This window comes from Asparagus officinalis, chromosome 10, assembly GCF_001876935.1.
Source record: "Asparagus officinalis chromosome 10, Aspof.V1, whole genome shotgun sequence".
Classification (NCBI taxonomy): Eukaryota; Viridiplantae; Streptophyta; class Magnoliopsida; order Asparagales; family Asparagaceae; genus Asparagus; species Asparagus officinalis.
In genome coordinates, this window is record NC_033803.1 from 71328744 (window position 1) to 71341474 (window position 12731).

The 12731-nt window shown below is 35.9% G+C and overlaps 1 protein-coding gene across 3 annotated transcripts in view; it reads left to right on the forward strand.

The window, feature by feature from the left end:
• Positions 367-12731, forward strand: part of LOC109824910 (GDP-mannose transporter GONST4) — a 17124-nt gene continuing 4759 nt past the window's right edge. The window contains exons 1-2 of one of the 3 annotated variants that reach the window (XM_020391538.1): positions 367-521; positions 11622-11695. The gene's annotated coding sequence lies outside the window, so the exon portion shown is untranslated. Of the gene's footprint in view, positions 522-7848; positions 8174-11621; positions 11696-12731 lie in introns of all 3 variants that reach the window. The other 2 variants (XM_020391540.1, XM_020391537.1) reach the window with 2 other exon arrangements.

A 12731-nucleotide genomic window follows, 5' to 3' on the forward strand; every position in this document is an offset into this window, starting at 1 on the left:
TTAGACATCTTAATCATCAAAATTAACCACAAATCCATAATCTAAGAATCGAAACTATCGAAAGAGTATGACCAATATGTATTCGGATATTTTCGGATACAGATACAGATATTTCACTACAAAACCATATCCGTAACCATATCCTATCGGTTATAGATTTGAATAACCATATTCGTATCCTAACGGATACGGTTACGAATATTTCCTCGGATACGGACACTGTTTGGCACCCCTATATGTGAGCATTAGCAACTGCTATATCGGACGGAGGACCAACTTCCACGTATAACACAATTGTGCGGGAGGGCTACCCACCCTGAAGAAATGACGAGAATGCCCTTCATTTGCCTTAGGCATTTTTGGTCACCGCTCACGCTTGTTTCATGTGCTCGCCCCTGATCTTCACTCTCTCTCCTCTCTCTCTCTAGAATTTGCGCAGAGTTTCAGATCCAAAATATCTGTTCTGGTTATCGAGATCGGAGGAGGTTCGGGTCGGTCCAATCCCTATCCGATCCGATTAGGTAATGAATTCGTTCGATCTCTTGCTTCGGCTTTCTGCTTCAAATTCTTTGAGAATTATGCGTTTTTTTATATGAATTTTGAGCAGATCTGGTGTCTTTCATCTGTGTTTGTTAGTCTCATTATTCTAATTTGATCTTGTGGGATGTTCATGCTCTAATTGAGTTGAAGTAATTATGCGTTTGTTATTGTGGATCGTCAATTTATTTATTAGGGGATCGTGTAAGAGAAGTATGAGGAATAATTGGAGCTCAATAATACTCTGGAAAACTTTCAAAATTTTTAGTCAATTTGAGCAGGTAAGAGGTAAAGAGGATAATTAACTGCGGAAGAAGATTCCTTCTGATAAAAATTTGAGGGATTTGTTTTGGTTTATGCTTGGGAAAGGGAATGCGTGAAGTCTCAATCGAAGCACTAGGTTCTAAACAACTAAACAGTATGAAATTTCTCATGAATGTTTAGGTAAGTGATAGCTTTGAGGAATTGCGGCAAGAGAAACGAAGAAGGGAACCCGTGAAGGATGCAAAAGCTAAAAAGGTTTTGATGAAATGCTGATATGCGCTCGGTTCTCAAATCTCTAGTCCTATTATATATCTGGAATTTGATGATGCACAACATCATTGTCCATTGATGCCTACAAATTGTGGGGTGCTGAATGTGGTTTCCATTGGATTTTCTCAAGTTCTCCTTTCCCATCGTGTCCTCTTCCTCAATTTTTGGACTTCCCCTGGTTGTTTTTAATGTAAGCGTAGGTTATTTTTACTAGTAAAGTGTGTTCAGCAATTTTTGGACTTCCCCTGGTTGTTTTTAATGTAAGCGTAGGTTATTTTTACTAGTAAAGTGTGTTCAGGTGCACCTAATTCGTGCACTCTGCTTTTTAATGTAAGCGTAGGTTATTTTTACTAGTAAAGTGTGTTCAGGTGCACCTAATTCGTGCACTCTGCTGGATTGTGGCATTGGAATATCGTTCTTCTCCAAGTTTTCCTCTCCCGTGGTGTCCTCTTCAATTTTTCAACTACTCCTAGTTGTTTTTTAATATGTAATGGAGGTTATCATTAATAGTAAAGAGTCTAAATGCACCGGATGTGTGCATGACACATGAATGCTGGGTGCTTAAGTAGTGGAACTTGGGGGGTGCTAGACGTCTTTTTTTTGGGATTTGTTCAAGTGTCCGCGCTCATAGTTTCCTTTTCCTTCAATTTTTGGACTACCCCTAGTTGGTTTCTAATATATAATTATATATAGTATAGGCTACGTTTACTACAAACTAATACTCTGTTGCATGTATGACAAATGAATGTAGGAGTTCTGAAGTAGTGGAACATGGGAGAAGTTGAATGTTTTTTTTCCTTCAAGTTTTCCCTCCTATTAGCTTTGAAATATTATAAGTTGTGATAGCATTCTTGAGGCTCTAAATGTGATTTGTATAGGTTAGAAATAGGGTAGAACACCAAATAATAGTTTAATACTCATGAGAGAGGCAAACTTGAAAAAATTCTAAATAACTCATATTTAGTGTGATGTAGGATGCATAACGAGTAAATTCATAGAAAAGTTGGATCTTCACAAGTCAAAAGCGGATACGGATGAATTATTGACTGGCCGCAGAGAAACAACCATATCTCCCAATCCGAAAGGTGAATTCTAACATATTATATATGAAAATTGCCTATATCGACGAGACAGAGTCAATTGGCTTGGCAAAATCCCACAATCCTATCAGTAACACCCGTTTTTAGCAGGATTTTAGAAATATTCAGCCTTTAATTTATTTTTAGTAATAAAGTTAGAATCAATTTAGATTAGAAAATAAATTCAATTTTGATTTAATTAGGACTAATTTATTTTCTTTATTATAGGGAGTCTTTTAGGTAGTTTTAAATTGTTTCTTTCATTTAGGAATTCTGTTCTTATTAGGAGTAGGTTTTGTTTTTCTATTTAAGAAGAATGATTGTAAACATTATGAATCAGATAACTTTTATCAATAAAATTTCTCTTTCAATATTTTCTTTGTGGATTCTAAGCTCTTCGTGGATTCAGAGATCGTTCTTTGTGGATTCAGAGAACACTCTTGGTGGATTCTAATGTTATCACTTCCGTGCTACGTCAATTGGTATTAGAGCCTTGTTTTCTGATCCGATGGGAGGCAATGAAGTCCCTATTTCTCGAACTAAGTTCGATGAGTTGAAGACCGATATTAATCAGATGAAGACTGCTTTAGAGCGACTTACGTTGTCAGTGGACCGTCTGAACACGGTGAGAGTTTGAAATCGCGTTGATAGTCGCCAACGATGTGATCCGACTCCACATGATGACTTCAACAATGATAATGACCCTAAGCAAGACCTTGGAGTTGGGAAGAACACTAAAGAAGCAATAAAAAAAGAAAAACCATCTCATGAGTACAATATCTTTCGCACGTTGTGATGCAGAAGGTTTGTGATGTTATTATTGATAGTCACAGTAGTAAGAATCTTGTTTCTCGACGTATGGTGAATAAGTTAGGTTTAAAAACAGAGAAACACCCATATCTCTACAAGATAGACTGGATTCGCAAGGGTAATGATGTGCAGAACGATGAGATGTGTCGGGTACTTTTTTCTATCAGCCGCAGCTATGTTGATGAGGTGCTGTGTGATGTGGTCGAGATGGATACTATCATATGCTTTTAGGTCGGTCATGGCTATTCGATATTAGAGCTACCTACAGAAGCAGAGACAATGCTTGTATCTTCAAGAAGGATGGACGCAGAATTGTATTTGTCTCTTATAGAAAATGAGTCATCTAAGATAAATGCTACTGAGGTAAAGAAACCTTTGGTGGCAAACAACATGGCTTTGGCAGAAAATATGAAGCAATTTGAAGCGATCTATGACTTAGTTGTAATTGGAAACGAAGAACTTGCCTATGCCAAAATTTCTCCTAAGATGCAAACACTCGTTATGCTTGAGATTCATGATGGAGATATGATAGTGAAGATGGATGATATGCATGATATTCCAAAAGGGGTTAAGAGTGATATTGCACATATTAATGTTGTCCTGATGGAGGAGAAGGATAAATTAGAGAGTGAGACAATTGATGATGTGTGAATTGCTTGGTGAAGGTAGGGGTGTTAAATGAGTGAGTTTGGGTATTAAATGGGTGGGCATATTTTGTTCATTTACCTATTTATCCATTTATGACCTATTTAATATTTACTAAATGGGCGGGTTTTTGCCCACCCATTTAATAAACGGGCCACCCATTTACCCATTTAACTATAGTAGCTATATATATATATAATACTTTTGGAGTGTTTTTTATAAACTTTTAGGGGTTTTTTTGTAAACTATTAGGGGCTTTTTGTAAACCTTTTGGGTTTTTTGCAAACATTTTTGGGGCTCTTTGTAAAAATTTTGGTGGCCTTTTGCAGATTTTTTGAGTATTTTTTGTAAACTTTTTGGAGGGTTTTTACAACCTTTTGAGGGGTTTTTTTTACAAAATTTCTAGGAGTTCTTTTTCCCAAATAGAATCCTTTGAGAATTAAAAACTAAAAATAGAATTCTTATTCAACAAATGAGCCAGAAGAATTCTATTAGCAAATATACAGATGATGTAATACATAATATATTAGGCTCTGTGTAACATATATATTTACTATAATGAACAAAAATGTAGATTGTAGAGTTTAATCCAAACTTCAAGAGCTAAAACCAACAATCGCTACTCATGACCTGATGCTAGGTTTATGATAAAATACTAATAAATACAACAATATATCACATGAGAACATGATACAAATCACATTAACACAAACTTTGTTTTACAGTTGCTTGATTTAAGTTCATAAACAACTTCAACTAACTTTGCTTCGGAATACAAAAGATGCTTTCATAGTACTAATAGATTGTGATACATTTACAAGTCATATGTCTAAAAAAGGTTAAAATAAATAGTATAATCAGTACTAATAGATTGCGATACACTGCTTAGCAGCTTCCACAAAGTCACCTTGCAAAAAAAAGATAATCAAATAAATTTAGGAGCCATTGATATATAAAGAAACAAAAATAACAACAAAAATGACTTGCACACAAATAAGAAAAGATGCCAACAACTTAGTGTAGGGCGTATTGTGATAAATGTTAGATAAAGTAAATGGATTACAACGCTAATCACTTTCGCCTTCTGATTTAGAAACATCTAGATTACTGAAATCGTGTACTAATAAATTTCCTTCTTCAATGTCTGCTAGAGCTGCCATTAATATTCTGTGATAAAATATGTAGTTCACAACAATAAAAAAAACAATAAAGAAGAAAAAAGAAGGCAACTCACAAGGAATCTCATCTAACCAAGAACCCGTCCAAATTTGAGCTTCAGCATTCTCCGAAAGAAGACGATTTTGATACTTGTCAAGCACACGATCCACAGTGCTGAAAGTCGATTCAGAGTCCACAGAAGTAATAGGGTTACTCAATATATTTTGAGCCATCATCGACAACTAAGGACGCTTCTCACATTCGCCTTTCCAATACTTAAGAACATTCAACTGATCATTTTTCTTCCAACTGACTAATTTTTCATCTAGATACTCTTCTAACTGAGACTTGGACGTACTGACTGAATATAGTTGACTCTCAAGCTGTTCAAACTCAACCATCTCATCATTAGGAACATCTCTAAAGTTCTCTTCACCACTACTCTCAGCTACATATGTACCTGGAGATGCTCGCTCATATTCTTTGTAAAGACTTCTTAGTTTCTCTAAGATAGTCAACACATAATCAGAACTAACTCTTAATTTCTCAAAACAAAACTCTACATACTTCACTTGTATCGGGGGTCCAAAATGACCGCAAATGACATAATAACACTGTAACATTCCCAATATTTATCAAAATTTGTTTGCATATCATTTGCCATGGATTTTATATCTTGATCATCACTTTTCATCTCCTCCATTATCTCCTCCATTATGCATTTTTGAATCTTAAAAACTCCACCAAAATATAAGTTGGCAGTTGGATATTTACTTCCAGAAAAAAGAGTGGACACTTCATAAAAAGGTTTTAAAAACTTTATAATTTTTTCAGCCTTTAGCCATTCTTCACTTGATGGCAAAAAAGTAAAATTTGGATCAATCAACTCCAAGTGCTCAAATGCCCGACGAAAGTTCAGAACACTCCAACATTAGAAACGTAGAATTCCACCTGTTGGACACATCCTGCTCGCTTTACCTCAACAAGTTTGTGTAATACACTCTACAAACTTCTTTTTTCTTCTAGGACTCTTCACATACTTGATGCATTCTCTTATCTTAGATAATGATTTATCGATAACCTTTAGCTCATCTTGCACAACAATATTTAGAATATGAGCACAATCGCACATGTAAAAAATCATCATTACTAACAAAATGATCTTCTAAAACTGAACGATCTTTTAAAATTCTCATGAAAGCATCATTATATGATGCATTGTCCAAGGTAACAGTAAAAATTCTTTTTTCAATACCCAAATCCTTCAACAAATGAAATAGCTTCTCTACTAGAATTGCTCCACTATATGGGGGTGGAACATGAGATAGAACTAATATCTTATTCTGCAACATCCTCTACTAGAATTGCTCCACTATATGGGGGTGGAACATGAGATAGAACTAATATCTTATTCTGCAACATCTAACAGTCATCAACGTAATGTGCGGTGAGAGACATATAGTAGTCGGAGGTGGAAGAGGTCCACAAATCCGTGGTTAGACAAATTCTACTAGGAACTAGCTTTTAAGCTTGTTTTAGATTTTTTTTCTCTTTCTTGTACAACTTGGTCAAATTTGTTTTAGCAGTGTTCCTAGAAATATGCTTGACTTTAGAATTTAGAAAACTATGCAACTCACAGTTTCCTCGATGCTCGACAAAAGTGAATGGATAACCACGCAATGCAATTACTCTAGCAAGCATTTCTCTATATTTTTCTTGATTTAATGGCATATTTTTCCTTGAAGAATCAGCCTCATCTAAGTTCCTTTTCGGGTAAGAATCCATGTGCCTCAACATTGTCTTAGTGCCGTGACTACCAACATAAATATGATTACACATTACATTGAACTTTAGTTTTCTCATCATTATCGGTAGGTAACTTTGTAAAGTGATCCCAAACTTTTGATGTTTGTCTTCTTTTAAATTTAGAAGTACTCTCATCATCACTACCATCATCATGGATGCTAAATTGATCATTGAAAGACATGATAGCTGAAAAAAATAATTTAATAGCACATAAATTTTGGGTAGCAAACACATAATAAAGAAACTTTTAAATTTCAACCAAACAAAATAAAAGTGAAGCAAACAAGGAAGAACCGAACAATTTTCTCTACATAACATTCAGGAGCATTGCTCGATTAAGATAACAAAAATTTAACAAATACTGAAGCAAAAGGAGGACTCAAAAGATGAAAATTTCACGTACAGAAGGAAGCAGAAAATGTAAGGAATTCTCATATCAATACAATTATACATTGCTAGTCATGAGCAGCTCTTCTTGCCAGTTGTTAAGGATGTCTATCTATTTAAAGGTGTTTCAAGGGAAATGCTCTTGCTTCTGGTTAGAATTCTTGCCTCATGAAGATATCCATATCTAAATATAGATATATTTATTACAGTGACATAGAGACGTCAGCATAATAACCTTTATATTTTTCACCAATTGATCTGGATTCATCTTAGTATTTGCACGTACCCCCTTCTATTTCTTTCCATCCAAATACAGTACACAATAGATGCAAGAGCTAGCTTTTTAACATTATGTGCAAACTTATCTGACTTCCATTGCTAAGCAAACCAGTTGGTCACTTGAGGCCAAGAAGAACTTCTTCTCCTGAAGCCAATCCAACTCATAACATCACTCTGAACACTTTCAGAATATTGGCAATCAAAGATTAGATGTTTGTGATCTTCAGGTTGCAGTTCACAAGGGTACAAATATTTTCTTGAGCTATATCATCTTACATAACTTGTCAAGTATAAGGAGACGTTGCTGGAAAACAAGCCATAGTATAAAAGATTGTTTAGGGAAAACAAATTTATTGCAAACAATAGGGTGCTAGGATTCTCTATGAGATAAAGGAAGAAGATCATTGTAAGCTAGTGATTAACAAATTTACCATTAATACAACACTTATCCATCCTTTCTATTACTCCTGTAACAGTCTCCTATCTATGTGTGTGGTTCATGTACGTATGTGCATATGCAAACAAGCCTACATATGCATTTATACATAAGAGTTCACTCAATTAGAAGGTAAAAGTAAAAATAACGATCAAAATGGTATTTGGATTGGATCAGGTTACACAGATGAAAGCTGAATACATTCCACCTAGAGAAGATGTTATCATGCAAAACGAAGCACCAGACGATGTCTATGTGATCGTTTCAGGTGAAGTGGAAATTATATACTCTGAAGAGGAAAGAGGAAAATGAACAAGTGGTAGGATCCCTAGGCACAGGAGATCTATTTGGAGAAGTTAGTGCATTGTGTAATAGGACTCAAGGTTTTACTTTCCGGACCCGAACGTTATCCCAGCTACTAAGGTTAAAGCACAGCGCACTTAGAGAAGCTATGCAAGCCAAACAAGAGGACAGCATACTTATAGTTAAGAACTTTCTCAAGGTAAAAAAGAAATTTGTTTTCAAATGACTAAACATTATCATATTAGAAATTCAGTTATGTTAACAGAGAATTTGTATATTGCAGCATCAAATCGAATATAAGGATATAAGTCTTGATGATATTCTAACAGAGAACAGAAACCACAATGAAGCAAATATAACTGAATTTTGCTTTTCTATTTATCACAATTGTATACAAAGTGCAACCATGACCTGATTACAAGCACAATAAAAAATAAGATTAGTCCTTACCAATTTATAGTGCCTTGTTCGTATTAATCACAATTGCTAGCAAAGGACTTATATTTCATCAATTTATTACAAAATTTGCAATTAGAACAAAGAGAGGAAAATTCAACAGGAGAGGCTACAATCACAATAATCTGCCTAATCCAAAAGTTATAAACTTTTACTAAAGTCGTGAAAATAAGCAACTATCCATGAAAGAGTGCATGATATGGTTCATAAAATAATTTAGAACAATGAATAACAAAAATCGAAATGCAAAAATTATTGAGTTTTGATAAATAAATAAAAAAGTCTAAGGAGCATTTCATCTAACACTTAGCAAGCAAAACCTATTTGAAGATCACATGGGCGGATTTTACCTTAGTGCGATTTCAAGTGTTGGTGAACTCGGCAATGGCCTTGGCTTCCTCTCTTAAGATCAAAATCGATCTCTGATTTTTTTCATAAAAGGTAAAAACCAATGAAAGGTAGAGAGAGAGATTAGGGTTACCTCAATGAGTTTCAGGCCGTGGCGGCGGAGATGAAGGAGATTCGAGAGAGAGAGATTAGGGTTGAGTTTCAGGCGGTGGCAACGGTGGCGGCGGTAGCGGAGATGAAGAAGGAGATCCGAGAGAGATTGAGGGAGAGAAAAATGAGAAGGGTTTTGGTTTTGGTTTTGGTTTTGGTTTTGGGAAGGCGACGCCTGGCAAATGAACACTTCGGGTTTTGGTTTTGGGAATGCGGGCAGGCAAATGGGTGAATAGACACCGCCCATTTAGTACCCATTTAGTATAGTTTGAGATGAACCTGCCCGATTAGACCCATTTAACTAAATGAGTGGGTTTTGGACGGGCTAAATGATGGGCGGGCAAGGTGGATAAATGGGCATGGGCAAAAATTGCCTTTTCTAAGTGAAGGGCTAGAGACAAAGGAGATGAAAGAATTGTGTGTGGAGTATAAGGCGGGATTTTCTTCCTTGGAAGCAAAGGTTGTGAATAATTTCAAGATGATTTTGATGATACTTCCAGCACTAGAATATGAGAAGCAACATAGAACATATTTTTGGAAGTTTTTTCAAGTCAACTGCAGATTCACATGCTATCAATCCCATAAACATTGTGTGTGAAAGATTTATTCAAAATTTTAATTCAGAAAAAGCCCTAGCCGAAGAGGCAAAACAACAAATGGAGAAAATCAATGCTAATTACAAAGCAGATGTTGATCGTTGCAAGAGAAGAAAAGTGCTTATCAAGGAAGCTGCTATTCAAACAAATATTAGCTCGGGGTTGAGCTTCTTTCAACAAGGGGAGACTGATGTAGGATGCAGAACGAGTAAATTCATAGAAAAGTGAGACCTTCACGAGTCAAAAGCGGATACGGATGAATTATTAACTGGTCGTAGAGAAATAACCATATCTCCTAATCCGCATGGCGGATTTTAACATATTATATATGAAAATCGCCTATATCGACGAGACAGTTAATCAGCTTGACAGAATCCCACAATCCCATCTGTAACACCCGTTTTTAGCAGGATTTCAGATATAATCAGCCTTTAATTTATTTTTATTAATAAAGTTAGAATCAATTTAGATTAGCAAAAAAATTCAATTTTGTTTTAATAAGGACTGATTGGTTCTCTTTATTATAGGGAGTCTTTTAGGTAGTTTTAAATTATTTTTTTCATTTAAGAATTTTGTTCTTAGTAGGAGTAAGCTTTGTTTTTCTATTTAAGAAGAAGGATTGCAAACATCATGAATCAGATAAGTTTTTTCATCAATGAAATTTCTCTTTTAATATTTTCTTCGTGGATTCAAAGTTCTTCGTGGATTCAGGGATCGTTCTTTGTGGATTTAGAGAGCACCCATTGGTGGATTCCGAGATTATCACTTCTACGCTGCGTCACGGTGTTTCCCATGTTCCGCTACTTCAACACTCCATACGTCCTTGTGTCATGACTCAAGCATGTATCATGAGCCTAGAAGAGTAGTTACTAGTAAAATAACAAATACTATATATTGAACGAAGAGAACACCACGAGAGGCGTAGACTTGTAAAATCCATAAAAACCATGTTTAGCACCTCTTGTGTTTATGTTTCATGCACGCATCACGTGCACCAGAAGAGTGGTAAACATGACATATACTGTTATATAAGAAACCTACTAGGGATAGTCAGAGGAATGAGGTTAAGCCATAGTAGAGTCGTAAAGTCAAAGGAAATTTTGGTAGACCACTTGACAAAGGGTCTATCTAGGAGTGCAATCCTAGAATCATCGAGGGGAATGGGGTTAAGCCCGGGTCTATCTAGGAGTGCAATCCTAGAATCATCGAGGGGAATGGGGTTAAGCCCATAGTAGAGTTCACTGACAGCGGGAACCCAACCGGAATGGGGTTAAGCCCATAGTAGAGTTCACTGACAGCGGGAACCCAACCTTTGATTGATGAGTTATTCTCATGGAAAAGGTTCAATGTGGTAGAAACAAGTTGGGTTGGTGATCTCGTGAGGAGCACTGACCTTCGGAGTTATACTCTTTTTATAGTGTTGGATGCATTTATGACTTGTACCATGTTAGCTACACCCTCATTCTTATGGTATAATGCTCTTATGATGTGACTGGGCAGGATAAGTTCTACTCTTAATAAGTTCAACCTTTGTGGGGGTGCAATATCTAGTCACAATACCCTTGGAGGACTTACTTACATAAGAGGAACCGTGACAGCCGCCGTTGGGGACATATGGCTGATTCCTAGTAACTCTCATGAGACAGTCATTGTGAGCATGACCATTAACGCTTCAACCCGCTCACTCAATAAATGGATGCATATTATGTGTGCTTTTGTTAATTTCTGATGAAGGAGAAGGTCTAATCCATTATGCCCCACAGATTGCGACAAATGTCACTAAGCAAAGATTCAAAGCCGAAAACTATCTTTGCCGAATTCACAATATGAGGTTGCGCGACCTATATTTTATTACCATTATTATTGTTTTTTTTTCTTTTATTTCCCGAAACTCAATCTTTTGGGGGATTGTTGGAATTAATAAAAGATTAAGTTCCTTAATGCAAATATGATCTTTTGAGGAGTGTATTTACATAATATTTATTTCTTTCTTTATCTTCTTCTCTATGTTACGTTTTCTCCTAATTAATATCCCAATGATTCCTCCGCTCTCTCCTTTTTTTTCTCCGAGCATAACTTCCTCCTCCTTGATGGCAGCGATTATCTCAACGGGACAATCAATTTGGCTACAAAAGGGGATCTCGATGAAGGATGGAAAAAACATAAGAAAAGTGAGCACTCTCTATTATCTCTCTCATAATTCTCTACAATTTGATTTCTAGTTTTAATTTTTGGGCAAAACATCCATTGAGCAAGAGGCCAAAGTTCGCAATAAACTTTGGTGCCGGCCTTCTCGGGGGTTCTTACCACGAGGCGTGGTCGCATCAAATCATCTCTACGAAGTCGGCGACTATTGTTCTAGGGTAGTGATCACACGATTACCCCTTTTCTCAGGCCTGCGTTTCTAACCTGTTTTGGATTTCTTTTTTTTTTATTTGCAGTGATTTTTCTAACACGAACAATGATATAATGCAACTAAAGTTGATTACATATGAGATCTACTGATGTCAAACGGGTTTAGAATCATATCATAATCGGATTCAAATATCTTTGCAATGCCACCAACATGAATTGCCACTTGGCCAAAAAAAATCTCCATTAATTCATCTGTAGGCACGAAATTAAGAAGATGAAGACGATCTCAAGTCGGATACTTTTAAAGGCAACCCTAGTAAGGGTCGAATAGTATTGGGCTCGACCTTCATGCTGATAGGGCCCGGTCCATGTCCAACAAATTGGCTAGGCATGGGGTGACCGGGCCAATGATTACATGACAGGCTGATTGGCACTAACCTACCACGTAGTTTGCCCATGCTTGCATTTACTTATCTCCATGCTATGTGATCATGAGAATTTTGTTCCAAATTTTTTGATACAACACAACATACTTAATTTATAGCTTTTTAATCATTTATTTTTATTAAACTTATTATTAAACATACTTTGATTTTTTTAAAAGAATTATGACGGTTTGACAGTAAATTCAACAAAAAACATTAAACAATAAAAGATTCTAAAATTAGCTTGTAAGTTTCGCATAGGAAAATTCAGTTCTCACATTGCATTACATAAGTTATTAAAATGCGTCAGTTAGAAATTTTAATGCGTAGACGTGTTGCCAATAGAAGGTGAAGGAAATAATATCAAGAAAACCACAAGGCATCACGCTAATTAGCCTATGAAATGAGAAATATCAAAACCAAGACA